The following is a 16,080-nucleotide window of genomic DNA, read 5'->3' as shown; positions in this document are numbered from 1 at the left end:
AAGCTACTGCTCACCAGGGAAGTCTGCTGCTGGTATTCAAAGTGCATGTTTCAATCTGCATGTCAGAATTTTTTTATGAAATAGAAGAGGATTTGAGAAGTCAAAATGTGCCCTAATTTTTCTTTCTGCACCACTAATCATAATTGCTGTGGCAAAATGAGCCCCCTCAGTTTGTTCCTTTGTAAATTAAATGTTTTAACTGTTACCACTTTATTCCAATCAAGATGGCTTCAGGTGTGCCATACTTTTGTCATAAGTAAGACTGTTAGCGCTCTAGTTGTTCGTTAGAACACTCTGGGACATTCTGTCATTGGGCTATACTTGGGCTACATCTCGGTGATATTTGGGCTACATTTGGGCTCTTTTGTCTCTGGTGGCCATCTTGGGAGATTTATTTGTTATGAAGTTTACAAATTTCCTCATTTACTGCAGTCTCCTCAGTAGGAAATACTTTCAGTTTTTTAGTTTGGTTCCATCAAGAAGGCATTCAGATGTGTCACACATTTGCCATAAATTCTGAATGTTAGTACTCTAGTTGCTCATTAGATCACTGTAGTAAAGCTACTGCTCACCAGGGAAGTCTGCTGCTGGTATTCAGAGTGCATGTTTCAATCTGCATGTCAGAATTTTTTTATGAATTAGAAGAGGATTTGAGAAGTCAAAATGTGCCCTAATATTTCTTTCGGCACCACTAATCATAATTGCTGTGGCAAAATGAACCCCCTCATTTTGTTCCTTTGTAAATTAAATGTTTTAACTGTTACCACTTTATTCCAATCAAGATGGCTTCAGGTGTGCCATACTTTTGTCATAAGTAAGACTGTTAGCGCTCTAGTTGTTCGTTAGAACACTCTGGGACATTCTGTCATTGGGCTATACTTGGGCTACATCTCGGTGATATTTGGGCTACATTTGGGCTCTTTTGTCTCTGGTGGCCATTTTGGGAGACTTATTTGTTATGATGTTTCCTAATTTCCTCATTTACTACAGTCTCCTCAGTAGGAAAAACTTTCAGTTTTTTACTTTGATTCCATCAAGAAGGCATTCAGATGTGTCACACATTTGCCATAAATGCAGAATGTTAGCACTCTAGTTGCTTATTAGATCACTGTAGTAAAGCTACTGCTCACCAGGGAAGTCTGCTGCTGGTATTGAAAGTGCATGTTTCAGTCTGCATGTCAGAATGTTTTAATGAAATAGAAGAGGATTTGAGAAGTCACTCAAAATGTGCCCTAACTTTTCTTTCTGCAGCACTAATCATACTTTCTATGGCAAAATGAACCCCCTCATTTTGTTCCTTTTTAAATTAAATGTTTTAAGAGTTACCACTTTATTCCAACCAAGATGGCTTCAGGTGTGCCATACTTTTGTCATAAGTAGGACTGTTAGCGCTCTAGTTGTTCTTTAGAACACTCTGGGAAGCTGCAGTAGAACACAAAGGAATCAACTGACAGTCTCTGCCCTTGTTGGATGTACATGTTTTACTGAGAATGTCAGACTTCATTCTCCCATGACTGAGAAAGATAATGTGAATTTACAGAAAATATGCTCTCAGTTTAGCTTATTGATCACCTTCCAAACCTCTGTGGGAAAAGCATGAGAAAATAGTTTTCTCTCAAACATGATTCATGATATCACAGCAGAAGGCTTTTTCACATGGTAAAATCACCTTAGAACACACCACAATTCCTAAAATGAGTTTGGTACCATCAACAAATGATTTATAATGTAACTAAAGTCTTAAAATCTTCTATTAACTGCAAGGCTTTTTAATGAGGTGCTATCATGTATATTGGTCCCAATATGGCTGCCAACACTTCTTGGATGAAGTGCTGACAGCCAATCAGATCCCACGATGAGATGTGTGGTTAGGCTCCGCCCAGATATATATGATTTTACTTTTGATTTTCTCAGGAACTATTGAACGGATTGACACCAGATATGCAAAAGGCACATCCCTGACCTGAGGACTACCTCTTTGCCAAATTTAAAGTAATTCTGTTCAGCCGTTTGGGCTGTACCTTGGACTAAAGGTCCCTATGGAAAATTGCATGGGAAAAACGCGTTTTGGGACCCCCCTTTTTTCTCAGCCCCCGCTTGACGAATCCCCCCGAGACTTTCAGGGTACAAGCGGAGCGGAGCGCCCCACCTATTTTGAAAATTTCGCGAGGATTCGTCAATCGGCGCCAAAGTTATTCCAAATAGAATGTTGCGGATTTCCTATGGAAACACGGTCCTAACTATAACTATCTACTGGCGACTGCCAGTAGATAATATATATATATTATATATATGACACATAACTGATACTCATGCAATATGATGTGATATTACCATTGAGTGGTGTAATGAGATCATTTGGCTGAGTGGTTTGTAAATGTCACCAGAATTCTGTGATGGCATTACCAAAAAAATACACCATTGTCCATTGTTTTATCAACAAATTATTCAGGCAGTTAAAATTTGAAATTTTAATTACAATAACTACCCATTTGTTGGACTTTGGGTTACTGGTTGTGGAGGGTGAATTCTTGTCAGGTGATGTCACAAGCAAACCCCAAATCAACCTACGTTTAACCCTTTGATAGCTTGGCGCAAAAGCAGTCAAGCCTAGCTTAGAGGCAATGTGCAAAGTATTTATGCAGCACTTCAAACAATAATAAAGTGAAAATACAATACAAGAATAGTCTCAAACCAATTTAGAGAAATAGAGTAAGATGTAATAAATTATAGAAGATCAAACCGACAAAAATCCAATCTGTAACCAGAGATGTGCAATTTTAGAGATTTAAGTGAAAATAGTGTCTAAAAGCACAAAGTGCCAACTGTGGCTATCTGGTTGCCCCAGTCTGGGACAATGTCATAAGTTCAGGGCAACTGCAATGAAGCCCGGGCCATATATAGGGACCAAGTTAGGTCCACTGAACAAAGTACCTTAAATCCTGCTTTGCAGAGCTTTGCGAGATCCCGAGTTGAGGATGGAATGCACAGCAGCGGTTCTGAGGAGCTGCAGGGCAGCAGGGAGGAGTCCTGCGTCATCGTCGGCGAAGCCTTCGGCAAAGAGCTTCCGATGCGAAGTCCTGCCTCGAAGATAGGTCATGCGGGCTGTTGGCTGCTTTGCGAGGTCCTGCGTCAGGGATGCATAGCGCTGTGGTGGTTATGAAGCGGCTGCAAGGAGATGCGTTGCGCTGCATGGATTCTACTCACAGGATCACAAATGGGCAAACAGAGCACCTTCAGGCCCACTTCCAGGTGTCTGGGGTGGCACCACATGGGGGGAATACTACCAGCTGATAGAGTCCAGGTACTTGGTTCAAGGTGGTTTCTGTCCCTGAGGCTCTGATCTGGAGGCCCTCCAACTAGCTCTAGGCATCACTCTGGTGGTCCTGGGTCCAAGATGAAGATACAACCCTTCTCTCTCAAGCAGCAGAGCAGTAGAGTAACAGTCCCTCTGGAAGAGCAGCACAACAGTTCTTCTGACTTTTCCACAGGTGTACTGAAGAGTTGTGTCAGAGGGTTAATTATTTATACCTGGTGCCTTCTTTAAAGTAGGAGAAGGTTCAAGAGGTTTCCACCCCCAGAGGTGTTTGGAATTTTCTGCCTCCCTGCCCTGTCCCCAGCTTGTCTGGGGTCACGAAAGACCGGTGTCAAAATCCTTTGTGAGTGTGCATGGCAGATCGTTTTTGATGTGCAAGTGTGGTAGGTGACAGCTCGTCCCCCTCCTCAAGTCAGAGATGGCCCATCCTGCTAACACCTATTTCCCCTTTGTCTCACTTTCTGGGTGCAATACTCTAAGACCAACTGCCAGCTACACCTAGCCATGTGACACAGTGTACAGGCATCTAGTGGTTGGGACCAGAAAAATGCCAGATTTCTAAAAGTGCTATTTTCCGAATTGAGACTTACAATCTGACTTTACCATTAAAGAAGGTTTAAAATTACAGTTCTTTAGACACCAGACTTGTCATTCATAACTGCTGCCAATTGAAAATTATCACTTATTAAATGGGATAAGTTAACCCAATGTTATCCTACTGTAGAGGCAGGCCTTGCAGTAGTAAAAATCGAATTTAAGAGTTTTTTTTAACTATCATGACATTTAAAAGTTAAAAGTAAATGTCCTACTTTTTAAATATACTGTATTTGCCCTCTGGGCTTTTTAGGTCATACCCTATGGGTGACATATATATTTTAAAACAAAGGTTTAGGCCTGGCAAAAGGTTTATTTTGACGGTCAAAATGGAAGTTTAAAAACTGCTCACAAAGGGTGCAATGGCAGGTAAGGGGCATGTTTAAAAGGCTATTGAAGTGAGTGGCACAACAAGTGCTGTAGGCCCACTCTTAGCATTTAGTTTACAGGCCCTGGGTATATGCAGTACCACTTTACTAGGGACTTTCAAGTAAATTACTTGTGCCAATTGGGTGTAAGCCAATGTAACCATGTTTAAAGGAGAGAGCACACATACTTTAGCACTAGTTAGCAGTGGAAAAGTGTGCAGAGTCCTAAGACCAACAAAACAACATTAGCAAAAATGGAAGAGTAAGAAATAAAGCTGGATGGAAGACCACCTTGAGGCTGACAGGTCTAACACCATTATTAGATGTACTTTGAAGAAAAAGGGTTTTCAAGTTAACTGCCTCAAAATGTAATTGCCATCTTTGTGTTCTGGTGATATTTAGAAACAACTTTTCCTTCAGCTTGGTGGCCTACCTGACACCAGAACCCCCCAATAGCAATGTTGAACCATATTACATAGGTACACATCATCATCCTTCCAGTGAACATCTATAGATACAACCCCTCATCATCCCTATTCTTAAAAAGAGGGGCCAGACATACCACAGTTGCTATGGACTAAATTCCCCTTTTTGATTAATCTGTAACGATTTTCGGAAGCATTTTGCTGTCAAGCTTTTGTATCTGGATGGCTGAAATTGAAGTGATATCTAAAGTTCATTTGGGATTTAAAGAAGGTTTGGGCAAGAGAGAACAATGCCTCAACTATTATTTGCTGATAGGGAAGACTGTCAAAATCGAAAAAGGGTGTATTCACCTGGCCTTCAAGGATCTGTAAACTGCATTTGTTCTTTTTGATAGGTCAATGTCGTGGGCTTTTATGTTAGAAATGGTGGCCAGCCATGGTATGGTGGTATTGATTCAAATATAACATTATAGCATCTGGTCCATAGTATGTTACGGAAGGATTAGACTGTATACAAGACCCATCAAGACATTATTTGAGGTGAGCAAAGGGTGTGTCCTTGCACCTTTCTTTTGTTCTCCTTGCATTTTTTACAATTCAAATATGAAACTACAGGATATTCCCGGAATTGCTAAGCAAAGCTGTCCTTAATTCCTGTGCGCAGTTTTTCTTTGAAGGACAGTGATTGGTCTAGAACATCTTGTTGAAAATACATCTCATTTATGTAGGTTTTGGGGGTTGAGGTTAACATACCTAAATTCAAGAAAATGCCCAGGGGGCCAGAATGTAGGACAATGAAAAATGTATGAAATAATGGTGTCTTAATGGAGATGGTTCATTCCTTCTTCTATTTAGGTGTCATCTTTGATGATAAATTAAAGTAAGGTCTCTTGTTCAAGTTGTTCTTTATTGAATTTATAGTAATACTACATTTAGTGCGTTCAAAATCTATCTACATAGCCTTTACACATCTTTTTTTTAGCAAACTTTGTTAAACATATTTTTAACCAGATTGCTTTGCTTATGTCTAAATTTATAGATGCCACATTCTGCCCAGTGGATATTTTTCTGTCCAGTTTCAGATATTTAATGATATTAATGCAATATGTTGTTCTTTTCTGGCACACTCAATCTTTGTTGCAGTGTGCAATTGCCTCCTTTAAACTTTTCTGCTAGGCTATCTTGATCCTAAAGAGGGTTAGAGTGAACCGTTATCCTTGTTTTTAGTCCAAAGTAGCTTTTTGCCTACTTTGATCCCTGCCATTGCTTGTCGAGTCCCTTGTTATTCCATAAGTCTATTGCTGTCTCTCGATTTAGTGGAGGCTTCTTAAAGTTTGCATGATTAAGAGGGCGAATGCTTATCCCTTCCATACTCAGTATTTATCTGGCAAACAGTGTGGCAATAGCAGTCTACTACTGAAAGAGGCTTTGTTGCTCTTGGTAAACAATCTCTCTCCAAATTGAAGAGAGCAGAAGATAACATCAAGTTTTAGGCATGACTCAATCCATTGTAGCTTATTTCATATATTAGAGCTCTATATATAATAATTCAAGATAGCATTAGAGGAGATATTTTTCACCATGGATTCCCACAATAATGTTCCTTGGCTGCAATATATAAAATGCGAACTGGAGAAAATTGTCTTTTGCAAAACCTTTAGATGCACCAAGATCACTGCTTTACAAAAGAGTAAAATTATGTCATTTAACATTGCATGAGAGATGTATTATGTGATATATATATATGCAAATTGTGCATGAGTTCCATTTACAAAACTTTGCAAAATTACTCAAAATTCATATCCGTCATTTTATGTTTTAGCATAGCCCGCATACAGCCACTCCTGCACATGGTCTTTGTGGGGGCAGGGGCACATCGGGGTGGGCCAAAGAAACTGGTTGCTGGCCAGGCCTCTGCACTTCACCCACTACTGGCTTTTAACCCATGCTGCTTGTGATCTTCACATGTACACTGCAGGAGTGGGGCTAGACCTGGGGCACCACTCTCTGCGTGCCTATGTCACTTTCCTGCAGACAACCACAGCCAGATCCTGCGCCCCATCATCCACAGATGACTGAACCAGGTGCACTTTTGCTATATGGATAGGGAGTGGGGCAACAATTACTGCACTTTTATTTTGTTTTAGTGAATTTCAGAGTTTTTTCAAACATACATTATAGTGCCTAATCATAACTTCATCTAAAACTCCACATATGATATTTCAGCCTCTGTATATGGCTAACCTTCACTGCACAAAGACTTTGGCTGTGTGTAGTAGGGAATGATGGTGGCTCCATGCACAACCTGTATGAGGCAGCTATACCCATACAGCGCATTACCTTTAGTCACGTGAAGCATGAATTGCTGCAAGGCCTTATGCTCTACTTGTGCCAGAGAATCTGTGGTCAGACCCTTTTCTCAAACTTTGGCTGATGGCGAAACTCTACTGAGCACAGACTTTGGCCAAATATAGTAGGGGTGGCTCACATGGGCCCTACACTCTAGAGGTGTCCATCACCCGCTGTGCTGGCTATCGGCTGTGTGCAGTATGGGTAGGGTACCCCGACTGGCCTCTCACCATGCCCTGCACCAACCATCTGTGGGTGTATACCCACTGTTGCACAAAACCTTTGGGTGTACATAGACAGTTGGGCCATTGGCCCTTGCCAGGTCCTTTATCCCACTGTCTGATCAACCTATTCCGAATCCACAAGGTCTTTGAATTTGAAGTAAAAATATTGGGGGCGGGGGGGAATGTAGACTGAAAAAAACATTGTTTTAAAAATGTTGTCTCCTGAACAAAATAGAGTGAAAAAAAAGTTGTTGCTACAAAGATAAATAAAAAATGTTGTGCCTTACAGGGCAAAAGTAAGTGTACCAGAATCAGGGGCAAGAGAGCATACTCCTGCTAAAGTTGAGAGGAGCATTTACAGTGAGGTGAGGGGGTACTAGTTTGTAGGATATATGTAAGGGTATTGGTAAGGGGTAGTAGGGATTTGGTAGGGCTTAGGAATTGGTAGCATTAAGGTGTAATTAGAGGCTTTCAAGCTTCATAGAAGGGTAGCGTTAAGGGCTAGAAAGGGTATTTTAGGATTCAAGGAAGTATAGCATTAAGGGGTGGCGCAGGGTTTTTAAGATTTAGGGATTGGTTGCATAGAAGGGTAGTAAGGGTTTTTTAGTGCAAAGGGAAGGTTAGTTTACGGGTTGATAAAGAATTTTAACGGAGTAGGGAAAGGTAGCAATAAGGGGCAGTGTTTTAAAGGTTAAGAGACAGAAGACATTAAAGGGTACTAAAGGGCCATGAGGGTAGGGCTAGCTAACATAAAGAATGCATGTACAAAATGATCTTTAAAATTCTATTTTTTGGGGGGGGGGGCTTGGCCAAGATGGCAACCAGATAGGACGGGTTCCCGGGTCTCTCCGCTCCCGCAGGGCTCAGCCCCATTATTAAGCAGCGAAAGCAGGCTTTTGATGGCCGACGATCTCTCCACCCTGAGGCTACACTGATGTCGGGGGTACCTCGAGAGCAAGAAATGGCAGTGCAGACGCCCATGACAACCGGAGGCGACGAGCAGCAACCCCAAGACAGCCTTTCGTGATCCGGAGGGTTGGAAGCAGAGGAGGCCTTATCTGTCAGACCTCCCTTCCCCTCCCCTGAGCCCGGGACCTGAGGTAGCTGGAGCCAGTTTGCTGACACCTGCGGTGTCCGAAGGCAGGGCTTTGTTGGTAGACCTCCGCAGCAGGAGGGGACGCGCCTGTGAGATCACACAAGGCCCCGGCTGTGGGACGACTTGCAGGTCCAGCGTGCGAACAGCCCGGGCCCTACACAACGTCAAGAGAGGTGGCCTTGACCGATTGGGGGCCGAATCGAAGACTCAGCGGCAGGAGAAAGGCCCACGGTGATCAAGGCTCTACTGCCGCAGTGGCCGCTACACCCAACACCTCGGTGAGTGTGAGGTGCTTCCCAAGTCGCTAATTATGCCAGGGAAGGTTGGAACACACTCGAGGTACAAGGACCTTACTCTACCTCCCCAACATATAGGAGCCGATACTGCTCTTTTGCCCTACAGCACTCCCAAGTGATCAGGAAAAGAAGTGCTGAGTGTTGGGGCCTAGGCAGCCGCCATGAGGGCTGATCCTCCGGGGATTGTGCAGGCATAGGGGCCCAGGATTCTTGAGGCCATCAGTGAGCTGCTGGGAAGAGACCCCGGGACCCGTGGCCAGCACTACAGACAGTGAGGCCCACGAGTCTCCCTATTCCAGCGGCACTAGCGTGGTTGCTCGCTAAGCCTGAGGCTGCAGGGGTGCCCCAGGTGGCCTACTCGGGGCTGAACCAGGAGAAGAAAGGCAGATGCGCACGAATAGGGGCCTCTGGCAGAGCGATCGCTGAGCTGGCTGAGCTTCGGTGGCCGCCTCTGCACACCATGGCAGAGACAGCCTGGGCCTGGGCCTGAAGATAATCTCAGTCAGACACAGTGGCCTAATGGGGCCGGGAGATGACCAGAGGGAGTCCATGGCTTGCTTAGAAAGCACAAAGAGGGATGATCTGTGGGTCCCCTGTGCAGCTCCCGCTCACCTACGGGACTCCAAAGCAAGGTCTGAAACACCCATAGACGATCTTGGGTAGCAACAAGGGCTATGGCGGCCACCAAAGGCAGAAAGGATAGAACAGTGAAGGAAATGCTGCTCAAATCAACTAATCCGCAACCGGAGGGCCAATCCACAATGAAGGGACTGGAAGAGGCCGTGGGAATGGAAGGAGTGGAGGCTCCTGTCAGCCAATCCTTTCTGGAATCGCTTTTCTCCTCTCTACGCGACGACCTGTCCGCCATGAAACGAGATCTCTCAGCGTATGAGTGGGGAGTGCGTCGTGATGTGGACTCGCTGGGAGAAAGGGTTGATGCCCTAGAGAAACATGAAAAGGGCGAGATGAGGAATTAGAGAGCCTCCAACAAGAAGTCCTCAGGTTGCAGGAACAGAATCTCTATCTTCAGGCTCACACGGAGGACTTGGATTTGGAGAGCAGGTCCTGGCAGAATAACATCCCTATCTGTATCTGCGGCATGGCATTTGGGAAGGAGGACAGCGGCATCGAAGCATTGGTTGTGGAACTGTTCTGCTCAATTCTGGGTGAGCCTCAGGACTTTCAAGTCAAACTAGACAGCACTCACAGAGTAGGTCCCAAGAGGGCGGACCCGGCCCCCCGCAGACATTTTGACCTGGGTCCACGACCACCAGCTAAAGGAACGCATACTCCGAGAAGCCAGGAACAACGCAGCCTTTCAATAGAAAGGTCAAAAACCCACACTGTACCAAGACCTGGCATCCTCCACCTTAATCAAACGCAAGTCATTTCGCTCGATAACAGCACACCAACGAGAGGCTGGAACCAAGTACTCCTGGGGACACCCCTTTCGGCTGGTATTTCATTTCAATGGGGAACTCAGACAAATTTGCTCCCTCTCAGCGGCCTATAAGCTCCTGAACATTGAGGAACCCACTGCGGAGAGGCCACTGCGGAGCAACTCAAGCCTCAGACAACGAAGTGGCCATGGATGGACCACCATCAAGCCGCCTAGCCCATCATCACCAAGGAGCTGCAAGTGGTCCTGGCGTCCCTAATCAGAGCATCTTCAGAATAAGCTTGGAGAAGCTGAGCAGTGAACCAGTGGTCAATTGCTCGCCCTCTTGCCCGCCAATGGAATTACTTTGAACAAGAGCATGGGGCTGGGCCCGGAGGGGGCAGCGAGGTACCGGCCATCGTTACCCCATATTTTTCCACCCAGGAGCCGTAAACTACGGTCACTGGAAAGTTCAATGACATTTCATCATATTCTTATAGTTGTTTTGTTAGGGTTTTCTTCTTTTTCTTTGATGAGCTTCCTCCGCCCTTTATGTGCATCCTTAGCTCTGCAGAACTGACCATGCGACCTGTCGGCCCTGGTCCCCGCTTACAGGAGCTCGCTCATCCGAAGAGATTTCCAAAGTACACCGACGCCCCTCCTTAATAGCGTACTCAAACTCTGGCCAGTATAGTGAGAAGCATTAAAATCCTAGCCCTGAACGTAAATGGGCTTAATAATCCTACAAAGAGAAGGGCTATCTTGTCATACCTAGAGAACTCGAATGCACATATATGCTTACTTCATGAAACCCACCTTTTACACAGCGACACCCATAGATTACGCTCTAGGGCCTTTCCTCAGCAATACTTCTCTTCCCTTCCCACCAAGAGGGATGGAGTAGCTATCCTGATTTCTCACAATTTCAAAGGGGTGGTAGGGGCAAAGGTATCCGAGCTAAAAGGGAGACTCCTGGCCTTTTCCATAGCTATAGGCACGCACATGTTCACACTAGCCACTATTTACGCACCTAATGAGAGTCAGGAGACATTCCTTCGCAGAGTGGTCGCAGACCTCATGACCTCTCCAGACCGGCAGATAATCATAGGAAGTGATTTGAACACGTTGTTCAATAGCCAACTTGACCGCTCAGCTCAGAACCAGGATCTGACAGGGGCTTTGCCTAAAAGCGGGCCACAGTGGCTACAAGAATTGGGGTTAGTTGACATTTGGCGCTTCTTTCGCTCCCACACAACTGATTACACTTTCTACTCCCAAGCCCATATGACCTATGCCAGGCTAGATTATTTTTTAGGCTCCCAGTCCCTTCTTTCCTTGGTGCGTGACTCAAACATCAAACCCTGCGCGCTCTCTGACCCTGCGGCATTGACCATAACGCATACATTTCCCCCATACCCCGGCCATCATATTCCTGGCAGCTACAAAACACACTCCTCCATCTCCCAGATGTCATAGCATGCTTAACAAAGACTCTAGAAGATTTCTTATCTTTCAATGATACCCCGGACACATCCATAGTGCCTCTATGGGAAACACTCAAACTAGGGGCAAGGGGCGATTTCACAGTGTACAGTAAGATCCGGAGAAAGAAAAGGGATGAGCTCTCCACACAGGTACTGGAATTAGAAGGATTACATAAGCGGACAGGGGCACCCCAGGTGTGGAGGCAACTGGAGGCTGCACGATCCCAGCTAGCTAGTCTTGATCCAGACAGAGCGAAACGTGCTGCCCTGCGTTTGAAGCATTTGTTTTATACGGGAAGACAGATGTGCCCACCTGTTGCCTCATACATTCCGTGCCCAGAGTCAGGCAGCTACTCCCTTAACTACCTCTGGGCAATAACCCATTTCTGACTGACACCAGACCAGGCCCCTACCCTCAAAAGCCCAATCTGTATTGAGGAGGTTATTAGCCATAGCCCAGCTCAAACTCCTTAAATCTCCAGGCCCGGATGAGTTCACTGCTATTTTTTTCAAAATGTTCTGCTCCATCCTAGCCCCGATATTGACATGACTCTTTAATGCAATTGGGGTCTCCTCCGACATCCCGCCCACGATGCTCCTGGCCTCGGTCGTCATTCTTCCAAAACCCGACAAGAATAGTCAGTACTGCGCTTCTGACCAGCTCCTATCCCTACTAAACATTGATCTAAAGCTGTTCACAGAGATCCTGGTGGCTAGGTTGGGGCCGTTAAATCCAGACTTGATAGACCCAGATCAGGCTGGGTTAGTGGCGACCAGACAATGTAGCGACAATATAAGGAGGTTGCTCCATCACTTGGACAAGGCACACCGTCAGCCAGGTGGGAGACTGATGCTGTCTGTCGACGCCGAAGAGGCATTCGACAGAGTGCACTGGCTTTTCCTGAAGGCCACCTTGAAGCAATTTGGGGTAGAAAATCGATTTCGCAAATGGGTACTCAGTAGCTATAGCCATCTCTCAGCCACTGTCCGGGTAAACGGATCAATTTCAGAACCATTCCTGATAGTTTGAGGAACTAGGCAGGGCTGCCCGCTCTGTCCATTGTTGTTCGCCTTCTACATGGAGCCGCTGGTGCAGAGAGTGCAGGAAAACGAACAGATTATTGAGGTTCAATTTGAGGGACAGCGCCACACAATCAGCTTGTATGCGGATGACGTTATTGCCACGCTTGAGGCCCCCAAGACGTCAATACTGGCCATCCTCACAGAACTCGAGATGTTTGCCGCCTCCCGGGCTTTCGGTCAATATGTCAAAATCACAGGCCTTGGGTTTCTCATTGCAGCCACCTCCTATGGCCACTCTTAAGCAGGTATGCCCCATACAGTGGGACCAGAAATCCATACCGTATTTAGGCATTAAATTAACGATCTCCATTCAAGAAACTTCCTCTCTAAACTATTCCCATCTCCTGACACAGATTCGGCGAGACTTGCACTGTTGGCGGCCATTCGGTCTCTCCCGGCTGGGCAGGGTTACAGCTCTCAAGATGAGTGTGCTTTCCAAAATACTATGCCTCTTCCAGATTGCAAAATAAAGTGTATGGGCTTTTCAATTATTGTGTATGAAGTAAACATTAATGCAATTAATGCTCGGACCCGATAGGGGGTCATAAATGTATATAATAACTTTTAGCTATGATTGAATCAGAGCAATTATTTCAGTTGCAGATTCTATAATGGTCTAGATAAATGAGTTCCTTGTGAACATTGACCCAATAATTTCAAACACTTGTTTGCACAAAGCATTGTTTACACTGTGTTTTTTTATTTTTCTCAATATAGCTACTCCTGCTGGCCATCTTGCAGCACCCAATGGGCAGGAGATAGCGGCCCATCTGCGGTGGCAGAGTCTGGACCATATCCAGCAAGAGTACCGGCGGCTGGTGGCCCTTGGAAACGAACAGGTGGAAACAGCTCCCATTCAGCCAGACCCTAGTGCAGCGGTCACCTTCAGCCTCCTGCCTCCTGGCCATCCCATCTCCGGCGGTGCTTCCAGTTAACAGGGGCCTTGACAACAACTGCTGCCTCTCACTCCCACTCTGACAGGCCGTTGTTGCAGCGCATCTTGCAGCTGCTGGATGCTATGGAATGACAGCTCGTCAGAATGGAGCAGAGCCTGGAACAACTCCGGACCCAAATGGACAATGCTCTCTTCTAGTCCATTTAAAATTTTTGTTTTGGTGTGAGGGTCTTGTTGTCGGTGGAGAGGGTAGGAAGGGAGTTGGGACCAGGTTTTATTTTTATTTCTTGGACATTTTTGGACATTGGTGTTGTATCAATTTGTTTGGGAGAGGGGTGGGGCCTGTTGTAGATGGAGAGGCCACCTCTCTTTTTGTTAAACAAATAAAGAGAAAGAATGATTATATTCCATCATAATTTATGCTTGAAGAAGTTTTTTCATGTTTTAATTTTCACTGCTGCCTTTAGTTTTTGCACAGCCTGTATATCTGATTTTTGGAGTGTATACAGCTTAGTTATATGTAGCTATACTTCTGTAACTATCTTGACCATTAGGGGGGATACTACCGATCCATGACCTATATTGTCTACAACAACCTAGATAAATGATTACTTGCAGGAGCAGTTAGTTACTTGCTTACTAACTTAACTAGTTCACTCACTCCATAGTTGTCTTACCTGAATATGGATGAAGCAATAACATGGAAGGCTTCACAACTTCACATGTGAGGTCCTACTCCCACCCAGGTGAGCTTCAACTGTAGTATTAACCAGAGGGATTATCCATCACAGGCAACTAAATGGAAATAAAAACATAGAGTCAGTGGGTTATAAATATGTCAAAGCTTTACAAAGAATTGAGACCAGGCTACTACATGACACAACAAAGAATTCCTGACAGTGAATAAAAAAAATTCTTATGAGAAATCGGGAGCTACTAGTTAAATAAAACTAAAAGTTAGGAAATCCTCGATTCATGAAAACTGGATTCAAAGTCTGGAGTGAACAAGGTTAGACATTTACAGTTACACAACGAATGGGCTGAATGATGATGCTGATGACTGATGTTCTTCATTCTATATCTAAAATACAGATCACTTTCATGCATGGGTGGGTAAATGGGTCCAGTGTAGGCTATTGCTTAGCTAATAGAAGATCCATCAGTGAGTTGTTGCTTTCATCACATCCGCCCCACCAAGTGTGTGATCCATTGATGGTGTAAATTAAGCCACACCTCAATAAATCCCACAGCCTGTGGGAAGAGGGTGGGGAGTTTGATAAATGGATGGGAAAGGGGATTTGGGGCAATGTTTGACAAAGACAAACACTACACAAGGACAACATTCATCTGGCGAATGAGCAGCATATCATCATCATTAATCTGTTGTGAAAGGAAACAATGGAATGAGTATGACACAGTACAGTTAAATGCAGTGCAAGCAGGCCCTCTGCCCACGTTATCAGATGTCTAAATGTTCTGTCTTGCTAGGTTGAAAAGTATGAAATTATGGAGGAGTTCACCCACCCACCCAGCTCTCCAAATACGATTGTTAAAAGTTAAATGATACTGTACTGCAAAATCAGGTGTTGCATTTGCATTCTCCGCTGGAATATCCATCAGTCTGGGGTGTCTGCCTGGACTGGTTCAGTAGGAAAGCAGGAGAGTTGAGCTCAGCTTTCGCCCTATAATCATGAAGGAGATGAGAAGGCCTGCAGATTGTAAAACAGAAACTGTATTTTAGTGTCAAGGAGAAGGACAGAAGGATGGTAAGTTTCATGAGGAATGTACCAAGAAGACTCAGACGCAGAGCTTTCACTATTGCCACCAGTGCAACACACACACTCAGCAGTAGTTCACAAATCAACGCATGTCTCTCCATTCCAGATAGCTGAGTACTAGGCCTCAGTGTCATGGTTTTCCTTTGATTTTGATAACATCTTGCTTCTAGCTATTGTGAGGTAGTCCAGCTCTGAGTTCTTCTATCCTCTTCCTGACTCTGAGTAACGCCATCCTGGTCACGACCCAAGCAAGATATACATGTAGTGCACTGCTGTTGAAGAACAAGTAGAGAAACATAATTGCAGTCTTTTGTATAGGTTTTTGTTTGTTAACTAAAGTGACTGTTCTGGTCTCTGAAGAACCAGAAAGAAGGAGTGGACACTGCAAATAAATCTGGCTAAGCGTGAAAGGGCCAATCACCTCCAGGAAAAAATGTTCACCCATCATTCAGGCCCCAAACATTGCAAATCATCTCAAGCAAGTCCCCAAATTACAGTTGAACACCCTCCCTCAATGTCTGCCACCACACGAATCATCAATCATCACTCACAAACAATCACTCAATAATCACTCGTTGGTGCAATTGGTAGCTGTGCCAATCCTAGCACGGTAGTAGATACACTATCTCCTCTTTGATGCAAGCAACAGATTGGAATTTTGCAGTCTTGTAAATTAAATTATCATATGGGGCAGCCCTCCTGGGTGATAAAAAAAGAAAGAAAGATCATAGGACTCGACCTTACATGGTAATTTTTGCTAAGTACGTTTGTAAAGGCCAACTACCTCCAGGAAA

This window comes from Triturus cristatus, chromosome 1_1 (genome assembly GCF_964204655.1).
Source record: "Triturus cristatus chromosome 1_1, aTriCri1.1, whole genome shotgun sequence".
Lineage (NCBI taxonomy): Eukaryota > Metazoa > Chordata > Amphibia > Caudata > Salamandridae > Triturus > Triturus cristatus.
The sequence above is the reverse complement of the archived record's forward strand: the minus strand, read 5'-3'. Positions refer to the sequence as shown.